This window comes from Corapipo altera, unplaced genomic scaffold (genome assembly GCF_003945725.1).
Source record: "Corapipo altera isolate COAL_440 unplaced genomic scaffold, ASM394572v1 0, whole genome shotgun sequence".
Lineage (NCBI taxonomy): Eukaryota > Metazoa > Chordata > Aves > Passeriformes > Pipridae > Corapipo > Corapipo altera.
In genome coordinates this window covers 76,594,620-76,607,766 of record NW_020884872.1, presented here as the reverse complement: position 1 = coordinate 76,607,766, position 13,147 = coordinate 76,594,620, and the positions used below count along the sequence as shown (strand labels likewise).

At 36.4% G+C, this 13,147-nt stretch overlaps 1 long non-coding RNA gene across 1 annotated transcript; it reads left to right on the top strand.

Moving 5' to 3' along the window:
• The first annotated feature begins 8,282 nt into the window (after window positions 1–8,282).
• LOC113946990 lies at window positions 8,283–12,453 on the top strand. Its single transcript, XR_003527612.1, has 3 exons — window positions 8,283–8,387; window positions 9,225–9,328; window positions 12,396–12,453. It is a non-coding gene; the product is annotated as an uncharacterized LOC113946990 (long non-coding RNA).
• Window positions 12,454–13,147: the final 694 nt, after the last annotated feature.

Here is a 13,147-nt window from a genome sequence, read left to right as displayed (position 1 = left end):
TCAGTTTCTGTCATTCTGATTCCAAAGATCTTCATCATTGCTACATGGCTTTGCTGCCCTTTCTGAAGTCTATACACAGAACCTCTACCATCTGCCACTAATCTTCTTTCCCTGAGGACCAGATTCTCAGCTGATGCAAAAAAAGTGCAACCCCAATGATTCCTTTACATGCGACCTGATTTTGATTCAGACATTGCCTCAGGGTTAGTTGGTCTACTGTCATCACTCCTGTTGTCAGACCTGACACGGGCTGAGTTTCTCCCAGAGGCTTGGCAAGGAGTGACCTTGGCATCCTTGGACAGTTCCATTAACTTCAAACCAGGTCGCTCTGTAGGACCTGGTCATAGTTTTGGGACATAAGCTGAAAGCTCTTCAAGAGAAATATTTAATCTCATTATCTTCTGAAACTCAAGCTACAGGAATTTCAAGGTGAAATGGAGGTTACAGTCACACAGCAGTGTTGATTGCTTGATTATTTCACACTTCTGTAATATTACCCTTTTTCATTGCTACCACTTCCAGAAAATATGTATTATCCTAATTGTTACAGAATGTTCAAGACAACAATGGCATAACATTAACTTCATCTTCAAATGTCCTCTGATTTTTCAAGCAATGTGTTTTCTCAGCAGAAATCCACCATTTGATAACTTTAGTTAACTGTAAACTAATAGACCCATGGTTACATCTATTTTTCAGCAAAATTATAGGTTTTCCTGTGAAATTTGAATTAATGGATGCATCTACTAATGTATGTTTTTTGACATTGGTTTGCAAGTACTGCTCTTTATAAGTAGCATCTTCAAATACCTGTAAAGCAGAACTAAAATATTTCTGAAAGTCTCATCATTTTCTCCTTCTTTTATCCCTCCCTCTACCTTTAGGTCTTCTCTTCCCATCCTGCTTTAAATTCTCCAAGCTGTAGTGGGAAAAAAAGCCCCTTCCGTAGATCTCCTATTTGTAGCTGTCTGACAGATTATGGAGGTCTTTCCTTCCTCCTGGAGGGGGGAAAAAGGATACAACAGATGGTTCTTGATCTTTTTTTGTCTACTTATTTGGTGAGGTCTGCATTTTCTTTTTGGAACTCCTTCTGATGAGTTAGAAAAAAAAAGCCTTATCTCTGCAGTATGTTTTACGTTCTGAAGTGGGTTTTCTCTGACAATCCCAGCTGTAGCACTTGTACCACTTTTCTCCTGACTTAGTTTTTAAAAGAGATCTTTTTTTTTTTTTTGGTGAAGTCAGCTTGGCAGCAGTGCTTATGTATTCTTTCTTCATTTGCTGGGCATTTCTCTTTATCTGTCTCTACAGTATGCTGAAGGCAGGCACAACACCCTTTTTTAGTCAATAGACTGCAGCACTAAAAAAATATATCAGTAGGCTGGAAAAATTCTAATACTAGCTTTCATTAGCAAGGAAACAAGAGGCAAAGCAGTCACAGGATTCATGAATACAAAGCAAGCTGCACTATAAAAAAGTTGGCAGTAGAGAGTTATTACCTCTAGTCCCTCAACCTCGTAAACAGGCATTTGCTTAGTTCTGTTTGCAAAAAGCCTGAGCATAGAGCAAGAATTTTTATACCTTTTTTCTATGCTTCAATAACTATTGATATTGTATTTGTGTGCTACCAGATAACTCAAAATACAAATTTTATCCAAACTGAGGGCAGGGAAGGGCAAGAAGGAGGGCTTACTGGCATTTCTTCAAATGAGCACTGAAGCATACAATACAGTATTTAAACCCTTTTTTTTCAACCATGTAGGAAAAAGGATAATATATTGAAACTTATTCCAGGAGAAAGCCTGAGACTTCAAAGTCACTGCAGCAACATCTTTCGAGCAAAACTGACCATACAGAATGAGTTTAAATTGGCTTCTTACTTTGCTTCATGGGATTTTCTTTTGATCTCATACCACAAGACCTAAAGACAGATTTATTCTGTGATCAAACTGGAGCCTAAATCTGTTGACTAGTAAAGATTTTGCAGGGATGCTCCCAATTCTAAGTAAGCCCTAATCTCTTGAGAACAACATAAAGAATTAATTTTCTCTATTTTTGTCAAGGAAGAACTCTTGCAAATTATCCTAGAAAGATTTTCTTCTGTGTGTGTTGAGACATTTGTTTAGTATGTTTTTTTTATTAGTATGTCTTACTTCCTTTATGTTCTGCCCCAACAGGTATCTGAATGTGCAATAGACACCTTCATCTGGTTCTTTTTTTCCTTTGATTTTACTCAATGAAAAGATGATTGACAAGCTCCCTTTGTTACAGAGAAATTTTTGCAAAGTTCTGAAAGCAGTCTGCTTTCCAGAAAAAGAATAGTAAACTGTGGAAGAGTTGCAGCAATATTTTTGCTAAGGCATTTCTTTTTCCTCTTTAGCATTTTTTTTTCTCTTCACTGCCAAAAAGAAAGGTTGCAAAGACAGCATTTTCTCAGACACACAGATTTTGGTGATGTTAGCCATAGAAAGGTTTATTCCTTTCAAGAAAGACTTTCTGATCATTTTGGGAGAGACAAGGAGAAGTCAGCATGAAAATTGGAAACAAAAAAAAAAACATTTTTACACCAATCATTTTTCCAGAAAAATAGGATTAATTTTTCACTCCAAAGTTCAACAAATGTGTTTTGAAGTTTCAGAAATTGTCACAGAAGCTGTAATTTTTAACAATAATTCCATTGACTTGGTAATAATGCAGTTTAAGTTCAATACCACAAACAGAGACCAAAAGAAGATCCTGCTGTTGCAAACTGTCATTGTAACATTCAGTAGTGTCTTCAGAGAAAGGCTAAAGACTTTCTAATGAAAGTGTGCAAATGACAAACCAAGAGGAGTCTGACAGAGAAAAAGCAACTGCAGTCAAAGTCAATACATATGTAAGGAGATTTCAAACTTCAAGGAAATTAATAAATATTCTGTTCTAATTAGGAGGTTTTAACATTGTTAATTTTGTTTTAAAAAAGAGTTTACTGGTATGATATTCTAAAATCTTAGTGTGAAAAAGAAAATAAACCTGAATCAATTCTAACAAAAGGAAAAAAATCATAAATACTTAATTTTTTGATAATTTATAAAATTTATAGTGTTAATTGGGAAAGTGGCTCAGAGAAAGCTGATCCAGAGAAGTGCTCTTCAGCTCTTATTGCTGCAGTAGTCTTCCTGTTCTTCAGTTTGGTCTGTAATATGTTTCAGGCACAAAAGATCATCTGTCTTGCAGAGGTGATCTTCAGGGACTGCTTTTCAGCATGTTTTTCACCTAAGAATAGCCAGGCAGTATGTACATTAACAGTAAGGACTAGTAACAGAACACTATACAGTTTTGACATTACTCCATGTATGAAGTGCAGAATTGCATCCCTTACAAATTACCATAGAGTTTTTGCTAGAGTGAAGTTCGCTTCTTTCCTCAAGAATTCATTAATAAGGTTCCTGGAGTTTTTGGTCAGACAAAAAAAGTTGTGGGTTTTGGTTAGTTAGTTAGTTAGTTAGTTAGTTTGTTTTAATAACTGTTCTAATTGGTGAAACATTGCTGTCTTGTCCACCCACAACATCTGTCTTCTTTTATTGTCCTCTTTTATTCAGCTTTTCTACTTCTACTGCCTTTTACTTTGAAAACCTGTTCTTCAGATTGTTGAGTAGTTTTTCTTGCTTATCTGTTATTTTACTTTGTTTAGATTGAATGCCTATCTCTTCATTGAGGAAAAGTTCCTACCTGGAACAACTACAGACACAAAAGTAACAGGGAACTTATTAATGAAACTTGAAATGCCTCCATCACATTCAAAAAAGGGATTTCAGTCTCATTTGTTAAAACATAATCACCTCACCACAGACAATATGCCTCATTTTTGTCTAGCTTGCTATCTATGCCTTTTTTATTTTATTTCAACACCGCTGGATGTTATTTATATTATCTTGCAAATTCTTTTTGCTTTTTTTTATGATGGATTTTTAAATTTTTCATTTCAGGCACTAAGATGGATGACAGTAGAAGAAACATGCCTTGCTAAAAGCATGCACAAGTTTATTGACAGGAGACAATTCAGAATCAGTGCTGCCCACATTCTGATTTGGCAAGGCAACTATATTTTAACATATTTATGCTATTATAAAATCCACACAATATCTTACAAACAAGGAGCTCCACCAAAATGTTCCTCACCGTTCTAACCTTCGGTACAGTCTTTTGTGGGGTACTGATTCATGCCTCTCTGCTCTGATTAGTTTGTATGTTCTTACAACACAGGGCAGATTTCAGCCTACCCAGAAGACTGGTTCAGAGGGTACTTTGGGAAACAACCCTTGGAAAAAAAGAAGGTCCAGGAGGGATGGACATGCTTCAAGAAGCAAGTTTTAAACACACAGGAGCAGGCTGTCCCAGTGTGCCGAAAGGTGAGCCAGAGGGGAAGATAGCCAGCCTGGCTGAACAGGGAGATTTTGAAGGAAATTAGGGGGAAAAAGAGAGCCTACCAATTATGAAAAAAAAACCTGGCTACTCAAGAAGAGTTTAGGAATATAGTTAGGTCATGTAGAAAGAAAATTAGAGAGATGAAGGCACAACTTGAACTTAACCTTGCCACTTCTGTGAAGGATAACAAAAAATCCTTCTACAGATACATCAAGAGCAAAAGGAGGGGCAAGGAAAACCTCCATTCTTTGTTGGACATGGGTGGGAATATAATTATCAAAGATGAGAAAAAGGCTGAGGTATTTATAACCTTCTTTACCTCAATTTTCAACAGTAGGACAGGTTGTCCTGAGGACAGCTGACTTCCGGAGCCTGTAGAAAGAGATAAGAAACTGAATAGCCCCCCTGTAATCCAGGAGGGAACAGTTAGTGACGTGCTGAGCCATTTGGATCCTCACAAGTCTATGGGACCATATGGGATCCACCCAAAGGTGATGAGGGAGCTGGCAGAAGAGCTCACCAAGCCGCTCTCCATCATTTACCAGCATTCCTGGCTCACTGGGGATGTCTCAGATGATTGGAAGTTGGCAAATGTCACACTGATCCACAAAAAGGGCCAGAAGGAGGACCCAGGAAACTACAGGCCTATCAACCTGACCTCAGTGCCTGGCAAGGTTATGGAGCAGATTATCTTAAGTGCAATTACACTTCACCTACAGGATGGACAAGGGATCAGACCCAGCCAGCACGGGTTTAGGAAGGGCAGGTCCTACCTGACCAACCTAATCTCCTTTTATGATCAGGTGATGAGGGGGAGGCTGTGGGTGTAGTTTCCCTGGGCTTCAGCAAAGGTTTTGACACCATCTCCCACAGCATACTCCCGGAAAAGCTGGCAACACATGGCTTGGACAGGGGCACTCTGTGCTGGGTTAGGAACTGGCTGGAGGGCTGGGCCCAGAGAGTGATGGTGAACGGTGCTGCATCCAGTTGGTGGCCGGTCACTAGTGGTGTCCCCCAGGGATCAGTGTTGGGCCCAGTTCTGTTTAATATCTTTATTGATGATCTGGATGAGGGGATTGAGTGTACCATCAGCAAATTTGCAGATGACACCAAGTTGGGGGGGAGTATCAATCAGCTGGAAGGCAGGAGGGCTCTGCAGAGGGACCTGGACAGGCTGGAGAGTTTGACTGCAACAAGGCCAGGTGCCGGCTCCTCCACTTTGGCCACAACAACCCTGGCAGTGCTACAGGCTGAGCACAGAGTGGCTGGAGAGCAACCAGGCAGAAAGGGAGCTGGGAGTTTGGATTGAAAGGAAGCTGAACATGAGTCAGCAGTGTGCTCAGGTGGCCAAGAAGGCCAATGGTATCCTGGCCTGGATCAGGAATGGTGTGGCCAGCAGGACCAGGGAAGTGATTCTGCCCTAGTACTCAGTGCTGGTGAGGCCACATCTGGAGTACTGTGTCCAGTTGTGGGCCTCTCAGTTCAGGAAGGATATTGAGGTGCTGGAGAGTGTCCAAAGAAGGGGAACGAGGCTGGTGAAGGGACTGGAGCACAAGTCCTATGAGGAGAGGCTGAGGGAGCTGGGGTTATTCAGCCTGGAGAAGAGGAGGCTCAGGTGAGACCTCCTCACTCTCTACAATTCCCTGAAAGGACGTTGTAGCCAGGTGGGGGTTGGTCTCTTCTCCCAGGCAACCAGCAACAGGACAAGAGGACACAGTCTTAAGCTCTGCCAGGGGAGGTTTAGGTTGGATATTAGGAAGATATTTTTTAAAGAGAGATTAATCAGACATTGGAATGGGCTGTCCAGTGAGGTGGTGCATTCTTCACCCTGGAGGTTTTTAAGATGAGACTGGATGTGGCACTTAGTGCCATGGCCAAGTAACCACAGCGGTGTTGGATCAAGAGTTGGACTTGATGATCTTGGAGGAATTTTTGGTTGCAAGATAATTGGTTCTTTAAACAGATTAAAGCAGTACCATCTAATTTTACTAAATAAGAACTCTGTAAAGCAGTGTTCATTAACTAACTCGAAAGGTCTTCTCACTGATTTTTCCATGCACAATCACTTCTGTAATATGCTTTATAAAAAAATTTGAGATTCAAAAGAAACTGATGAAAATTTAAAAGAAACAATTCTTTTATAAGAATTCTTCCTAAGAAAATACCATTTATCATCTTTGACGAAATTGAAAGGCAAAATACTAGTCCCGGTTACCAATAAAGCTGTCAATCCAGTTCATCTGAAGCATTCATAATTTTGGGTGTGGTGAGAAGGGAATTGAGCAGAGTGTCAAAGAACATTGATTTGGACACTTGTCCACTGATGGCCCAGCGTTGAAACATGTTGTATCCTTCAGAAACAAAGAAAATCACCTCGAATATTTTGTACCCCAGGCAGCTTTTATTTACACCTTTTGAACTCCTTTTTCATTTCTACCTCCAAAGAAAAACTTGCTTCATAGCAATGCAAGGTAAAATGGGAATGACAACTTGAAACAAGAGAGGATTACCACTTTTCATCATAAGTCTGCCAAGTTGCCAGCTAGAAAACATTAACAGCTAGGAAATTGTCCTTGGAGAAGTGTTTTGGTTTTCTTTACCATGAGCATATATGCAAGCTTTACATTAGAATGCATTTATTTATTTTGATTTTATTGTGTTTCTTTTTTTTAATTTAAGAGATTCAGTGTACATCTTGAAAAAATCTTGTCTCCTCTGAGTCATTTTTTAAGTGAACTGCTCCTGTCCCAGACAATTTTACAAAGGACAAACAAAGGACAAAGTTTTCCAGACGAAACCTCAAGTGAATTGTTCCTCTTATGGCTCAGCAAAAGCCTTCCCAGGCTTTTCCACGCAGAAGAAACTTCATTTCCTCTTTTGGAGCTTATTACATAATCTGGTGGCAAACATTTTTTCCTTTACCTACTATTCAAAACCTTATTCTGCATGTATAGGTTTTAAGCCGAGTAACTCTTCATTAACATTAATGAGCAACTACTTGAGAAAAATCTTCATGTTTTCAAGGGGATTTTAAGAAAACATGGTGTCTTTACCCTACCAAGAGGAAAATTCTGTAGGCATGCACAATACAGTGAGAGAATAAAAACAACCAAACACAAAACCAAACAAAAATAAAGCAAAACAATCAAACAAGTCAGATGGTAAACAGCATTTTGTCAGGGGTCAGATATAATTAAGTTCCTTGGAGGGCCACGTGCCTGTATAATTGTCTTAACAAAGGGAATATTCTCTCTCACACATTCAGTATTTTCAGATTTCAAAATGACCTGACTAACATTAAGTTTTGGGCCTATTAAATCAGACACAAACTTTTATATTTCAAGGTTATTCAAAGAAATATAATTTCTTGATTATTTGCACTTCTTACAAAACTCACACTTTATTGAAATTCATGACTCAAAAGAAACTGTTGTCCCATTTTTATAAAAAATTAAACTTTGTTCTACCAAGTAAATTCTGATGATATTAATCATATGCAACATCGACGTCTCCTACATTATCACTCTTAATTTCAACAAAAGCAAAACCCTAAATACAGAGCTTGCTGTTGCATCACAGAGGATGAGAAATCTAGCAAATACTACAGAGGACTGCATGCAGTATACATTTTGAGGAAGCACAATCAAAAAAAAAAAAAAGAAGCTTGATTTTTCCTCTTAGTTTCATTTGAATAATCAAACTCTAAATTGTAGCACTTAAACGGAAGTCAAAGAACTTGGAGTGTGATGGAGGAAGCAGCAATCAGTTTGAAAAGATGTTGAATCTCTGATGAGCATTGAATATGTCAGATTAAGTTATGCCCTAGAAAGGGAGGATCCCTGAACAACTGCTAGTCACTTTAAATTATTCTGCATTTCAAACAGGAAATCATCCAATTAGACTAACAGCTGCAGAGATTGGAATAAGCCTTACATATTTGAAAATTAAAGAAATGCAGCTAAGTACTAAGGAAAGGAGCTAAGGTAAGTCATTTTTCCTCTCCTTTTCTTCAACAAAACTTAATTTCAAGGACTTTTAGGATAAGAAAATGACTGCAAATTTATTATGTGTAGTTAAGATAGGAAAAAACATTTGCCATGAATTGTGCTGGATAATTCTTTTTCATATGTATGTTGTGTTTGTCCTAAAATATCCGTTGTTTCTTTCAAAGTGGGTGGAGAACTCTGTATTTTTCCTTTTCCCAGGTCCATTCCAATACCATCACTATTATTTCCAAATGTTTTAAAAAAGATAAGCCAAAATACTATATTGCAATGACTTTTTAGTTAAGAGTCATCTCCATTTGAAACTCTCTTTTCAAAGATAGTCTGAGATTGCAAACTGCAAACTATATGTAAGAAAAAAAACATAGCTGAAGTTGGGAAAAACAGTAACTCAGAATATAGAAATGAAATTTTATACAGTGAAAAAACCCAACCTCAACAACAAAAAGAATTCTCGTGCCAAAGAAAATAGGATGATGAAAGAAAATAATATTGAAAATACAGCATACACCTTGAGCATTCTATTGTATCTGAGAAAATAAATAAAATCAATATATTTTTACCTAGACACCATCCATGTCATTTCAAGATCTGAAGATGTAAACCAGTCTGTATGTCAAAATTATGTTTAGCTTTTAATAATTGGACTAGTGTTAGACATCAGTCTCTAAAACCAAAATGGATAGAGTCATGAAGTGTCAACCATGAATTATAAACATGGTTGTTTTGGTTTGGGGTTTTTTTGTGATGAAATATGTTTTAAGCAAAAAAAAATTCGCATGATAAAACTATATATTTCCATAATGATTCTCTCAGACACCTACAGATACTACTCCTGCAGCTTTTGGCACTGTGCATCCCATAACTGGACTTCAGGAGACGTCTCTTTTCTGAAGAGGTTGTTCCTTGAAGAATCTCAGGTTAGATAAGCACTTTGATTTTTTTAAAACCATGCACTAAATGTCAAGGCACATTCTCATGCTACATACACAATTCCTCCTACAGGCTTTGCTCCTAAATGTTTAGCCTGGGGTCTCTGTCCCTTTGATACATACAAAACATCTTGTAACTTACCACAAGAGTTCACTGAAATCACAACTGAATCTCTAGCAGGCAGAAATACAGCCTTTCAGTGCTATGATACCTCTCATTTTAAAATGCCTCATTCCCCTGATGCTTTTTAAATGAGCCTCAAACCATAATTAGGAAAAAGTCTAATAATTTTCCTTAATATGTAATTTCAGATTGCTTTCTGCAGAAGTTCTTTAACAGATGTTAAAGCTTTAAAAGTCTTGATAGGATCAAAGACAAATTTATCAGGAAGAATATATAGAGGAAAGTGACCAATTTCTTATACCAGCGTATATTCACATCAGATCAAGATTTAGCCAGCTCTGGAAATATTAGATCTGAATTGCCACTGAAATTTATAATTTCAGTAAGAAAGTGAAATTAAAGAAAATCCAGGAGACACTCTCTTGCTTACTGATAGACAAAGGATTCAAAGACTAAAGTGCCCGTAAGGAATGAATTTTTCCAGTCCAATAGATGCATTCAGTTGGGAAAAAAAACAACTCTTAAGCCAGAAATATGTTCAAAAAGTATAATTTAACTTTAAAAATGGATTAAAATGTGTGTTTAAATGGTCACTGGAATCAAAGGTTCAAATGAACAGTTTGAATAGAAAGTTTGTTGCTTTTAGGTTGCACAGAAGATGCTTATTCTTGGGAAAATTTAAATTTGCGTTAAAATGTTAGATTTAATATTCTACAATGTAATAGAGCAATTATCAAATGTACTGAGACCAAGGGATAGCATAGCACTGCATTAGAATGCATCAGATGAACAAATGCCTGGAAATCACTCTGACTGCTGGTGAAATGAACCTTGGTTTATGCTTGTAATCAGTGTATCCTGCTATGGGAAAATCCAGAGGATTTTCATGGGATGTGGCACAGCACTTTTGCTCTCCTGTTAAAGACTGTTTCTTGTATTGCTTAATAAGCATCACTTAATTTGACTGCAGCACATTAAATGTATGGTACAATAAAGATACAAGACCCATTGAAAATCAACTGTGATTTTTTTAATTTTTTTTTTAAAGTTCCTCAGTTACCTGAAAGAGTCTTTTTCTTGTGGTAACTAACTGCTGATAAGATCCAACAATGATAATTTGTATGCTCAGTGTATCCTGGTGTGAGGGGTTTTTTTGTCTACTCAATGATTTTAAAACTGTTCATAGACTGACAGCAACTGTTCTTAACCTGATTCTTTTAAGCTGATGAGGGCTAACTCCAATCATCTAATCTAACCTCACATCTAGAATTTAGAGACTTCCAACGATGAGCTCCCAATTCCTGTCTATTGATTGAATTTGAAAATGTCAATGGTTGTTGTGTTGTTTCAGAAACTGAGTATCTGGCTGCTAATAAGATGTTAATGTAATGAATGCTACTTCCGACATAGTTTTGAGAAATAGGTATTGCCGAACTAACTTCAATTCTATGTGAATACAAGTTTATCTGACAGATGCACAAGTGATAATGCAATAGAAATCTGTAATGTATTCAATATCACACAACTTAGGGTTAAGAAACTTGAGCAACACAAAGTTAGTGTGCTGCATATCATTAGGATTAAACATTAGTTCAACAGTATATTTCAAAAAAGGATTGTAAATAATAAGTCTTAATCAATTAGGAGAACTCTGAAGGAGTAAAAGTGATTCAGACTATAATTTAAAGCTTATGTCAGCTATTGTTGAAAAATCAAAATCATTGTCAAACAAAAAATGGGGGTTTTACCATACAGATAGCATCAAAGAGGGGTGGTTTTGGGTAGGAGGAATTCAAACAGATGTGGAAAATCAGAGATTTTTTTAAAAAATTATTAACTTAGTATGCACATATATATATATACATATATATGTATATATATGTATATATATATATGTGCATTTATGGATTTATGAGTTTCAATAAAACCAAATATTGGAATATCTCTCATAGCAGCAGACAGAAAACTTTCACGGGAAAGAGTGATGCTTGAAAAGACACAAAAATACTAGTGAATGATCTTCTGAATATGAGTGCCCATTCTCTTGCAACAGCCTAAACGGTTAATGTGAACCCTACATGTATTAATTCTGTTATTACTCATGGCCAAGGGAATTACATTTCTCATATGGAACAGCTTGGTGGACTAGAGGACTCAGAGGAGTGCAACAAGGCTTATTAAAGGGTTGAACAAAGCCTTAGGATGAAACACCTGAGGAGCTCAACAGATTAGTTCAACAAGAACAAAAATAGATAATTACATCACAGCTATAGGGAAGATACACATAATAGTGGAGTTTCCACTCTAGCAGAAAATGTGAAAGCTGAAAAAATTTAGATTGAAGTTCAAAGGTATTACTAGAGTGAACAATTGAGTATTTTGATTGGAATATATGTACACATGTTCATTCTCTGAAAATAATTGTAAATAATCCACAAGTCTTCAAGGAACCATGTATTTTAAGGAACTGGTAAGTGTTCTTAAGTAGTTCCCAATAATTATTCACATTTTTCTCTTTAGTTTCTATTTACCAGCTGACTAAGCCCATAATTATCTGTATGCCTGTGAAACTAGCTGCTGGTATGCACCAGAGAATGTATTATTGGTTTCCACAGAAGCATAATCAAATCATGATGACTTGTAGTAATCACCATTACTTTTTAGCCTTGAATCATTTCCTTCAGTACCTCTTAAAAAGAAAAAAAAAGAGAAGACTAGCCTAGAACTTACACACATGGAATGTTATATTTTAAAGGCTAGAAAACTCGCTAATAATTTAGAGAAATTATTTTGATTTTCATATTGAAAGAGAAAAAAACTGCAGTATGTTTCTGTTTACAACTCCCATGTGTTTTTAATTTTAAGTCATATTTTCTCTAGACATTCTTGACCACTTGTCTCATTGTCTCAGTTCTGCTCTGGCTTTCTTAGGCTGACATCAGACTACCTAATCCTCTCTTTTATTAGTTAGAAGACTACTCTTAAGGCCAACAAGATCATTTACATCCAACTTGTCCTGGATTCAGAAAAAAGGTAACAATGCCTTCACTCTCTTGTATGTTTGACCCTTATCAAATGGATTTAAACTTAGCGATTTTAACACTCTTAAAAAATCTTCCTATTAGATTTCAGAAATATCAGCTTGATTTTCATGCATGCATTTCTAGCCTTTACCAATGATTCCGAAACTGGTGTATAACCAAATAAGAACTTTTTGTCCAAGGTCTTATTGCTGAAGATATCATTGTACCAACATCTTAATTTTCTGCTGAATTAATAGACTTTATCTGCTCCCTTTTTCTATACATGAACATAAATTTTAATAAAAAATATATGAGAAAATTAGTAAGATGGAATCAAAGTCATTTATTCTTTACATTGTTATTTGTTTGCATGTATTTGTCTATTTTACTCATTATTTTCCTATATTAAGTTGCCAACATTTTAGAAAAATGAAAACTTTTGAGTGTATTATACACTTAACTGTATTACAGTATTTCTTGCTGAGATAATATTTGCACATCTACTTTTATTTGAGATACATTCAGCAGAACTTCGGGCCACTTTTTTGTTTGTTTCTTAAATAATTTGGAAATAAAAAAAACTAATTTAATATGAGGTTATTTTTTATAAGGAGTTCTCACATTTCTAATGAAAACTGAGAAAATCCTGAAATTGTTGAA